Here is a 2,773-nt window from a genome sequence, read left to right as displayed (position 1 = left end):
TACCCCCTAAACCTCTAAAATAAACTACTGATAATTGCCAGTGTGAAAAAAAAATTGCGCGGAAAAGCACCTCCCCCCCCCCCCCCCCCCCCCCCCCCCCGGAAAACTTCTCAACCAGCTCCCCGCTCCCCCCCCCTCGGGAAAATGGAAAGTCTACGCCACTGGTCAGTATTATCATCAGCATTAGGGGCCTCACGAAGAACCTTAGCCCAGGGGTCCAAAATTCTCTAATCCGGCCCTGCTTGAGCCTCTATACGGAAGTTCTTTAAATGACAGCAAGGTTCGACGTATTCGCCTTCGCGGCTGTGAAGCTAAGCTTCGTGCCTACCCAGTCGACCTTGTGCCGGTGCGTTCGAACAAGTCAAGCGGAGAAAACGCAGTGCTGTATATTTCCAACTGTTCTTCCGTGTCGATTAAAGTAGCAAAAAACGAGACATCAATTGTGGTTGGCACTAGTGGTCGACAACAAAACCGCCTTTCTTGAGAGTCCCGTTGAGCGTAATGAACAATCCAAAGTCGATGTTGATATATCTTCCTACTCTTGGAAGACTCGCTTAATACAATACCTTCGTGGAAATTAACGCACCTTCTGGAGGTTATGCATTCCTCAAGGGTAACTGTTAATGTACTTAACAGAATATTGGCAAGATTCATTTGGAGGTCACAGCATCCAATGAAAAGATCAAAATTCTTTCGGCGAATTCACGATAGCACATGGCCTATGTCGTATTTTTGCAACTGATCTCCACATGGAAATTCTTTGCGCAGGAACAGCATTCCTTTTTAGAGTTGTGCAGAAAATCTTATCGGCACGATATAGGGTGTACAACCAAGAGAAAGCGCAAAAGCCTTTTTGGCTTCATGCACTAGCATATATATATATATATATATATATATATATATATATATATATATATATATATATATATATATATATATATATATATATATATATATATATATATATATATACTTATTAATTTCCCTTGGATTGCTTAATTTGCGACACATCGTTCTCTGTTTTCTACAGACTAACGGAATTAATTATAGCATGCCATAATTAATAAAATGATATAAAAAGCTGTCGTTCATCATAAAAGGGAGTCTCACCTTTTATCTCGTCAAGGTTTATTCAGGACAATACGTCATTGTACTTCTGGGTCACGACAAAAGTCACTGTTCCGGTTTCCAGCTGTTTCCATACTATTTGTGCTTCTTAGAGGAGTTGTGTTTTTGTAACAGTGAAAGCTATGAACCACAGAGATTTCATGGATGGGTTGAAGGGGCGGGGGACGGCAGTTGTGGCTTCTATATTAACTAGGGCTGGGCAATTGATCGATTAACCTACCGATTAATCGATTAATGCTTTAATCGCGATTAAATTTTTTAACTGGTTAATCGGTAAAATTTAGACGAACCAAAAAACTCTAAATTAAACCCTTCCATCAAAGTCAAATTTGGGGGTTTTGCGTGCCAAACCAACGACGGGCATCTGGCACGCCCCAGCGGAGGACTGAGGATTAATTTCGACCACCTGGGGATCTTTTGACGTGCAACCGAAAGCTCGGTTACACGGCGTCTTCTCCGCAATAAGCCTCCGTCAAACCCTTCCATAACGCAGATGTGGACGAGTACGCCTGTACGAAGGGCGAACTTTAGGTCAAATTTTAGAATAAGGTAAACTGTATAGAGGCGATATATTTTTAGCATCAGATTTAGTGCAGAGGTTACGCAAGTCCCCGGCCATTTCAATGTCGTTCAAGTGTCTGCTTAGCGCAGTAGAGACTATTGTGAACAATGAAAGGAAGTCGCTCTTTCTAGAGAATATCAACGAACATCTTTGCCTCACGCAGCTAAAGTAATATTTTGTGAAAGATATCTGATAGTGATCTTGATTAATTAATAATCCAAGTTGTACATTGCACCGTTTATCACAGATTCAGCAAAAAAGACTTCTTTTAATATTTTCCAATGAAATAAACGAGACCGATTAATCGATTAATTAATCGATTAAAGGGTGGCGATTAATCAAGTTAAAACTTTTAATCGACGCCCAGCCCTAATATTAACCCCTTTTCCACACTCCACTCCGCGCAGCCACGGGGTAGGGTGATGGAATGGGACTACCTCCAGGAGTTTAGCGCTGGTATCAACGTTTATCGAAACAACGCTTGTTTGCAGGGTGTATCGTGGGACAGATTAGTATTGCCAATGGTCATTGCGCCAACACCAAATTCAGCCGAATGAGCACTCCGGTACAAGCGCGTTCACCCCTAAGCTGAGACTGCAGTACCGTGGACTGGAGCTACGCTCTCGCCCGACCTAGAGCAGTATATAGCTCCTACGGAGCAGAGTAGCGCAATCCTTTGATCCGCGTGTTTCGCCGACAACATGGCCGACAGAGCAGTTCGGCGTGAGTCACGTGGTACTCAGGGTTCCAGGAGGCGGCCCGCCCTATGGGAGAATGCATAAAGATCGACTCGACACGGCTGATTAAAAAATAAATGTCAAGTTCACACTTTTCGAAACTAGTCTGTCGTGAAGTTGGTAAAGCACTAAACACTTTATCAAAGTTTTAATAATGTTGGATGCGTGCGAAAATTTTGAGAAGGCCATTTCCGAGGCAATGGTACAGTTGCCTAGAGAGGGGTAGTTGGTTCCCTCGGCCGCAAAACCGGTCTTTGCGGGGGGCACGAAAACGTGGAAAAAGGCAGAGGATAGCGGTGGCGCTGTAGTCGACTTTCCCTGAACAATCTCACCGGCCGTGAACGTC

This window comes from Ixodes scapularis, unplaced genomic scaffold (assembly GCF_016920785.2).
Source record: "Ixodes scapularis isolate PalLabHiFi unplaced genomic scaffold, ASM1692078v2 PGA_scaffold8__174_contigs__length_109621045, whole genome shotgun sequence".
In the NCBI taxonomy this organism is placed as follows: Eukaryota; Metazoa; Arthropoda; class Arachnida; order Ixodida; family Ixodidae; genus Ixodes; species Ixodes scapularis.
Note: the sequence above shows the minus strand (reverse complement) of the source record.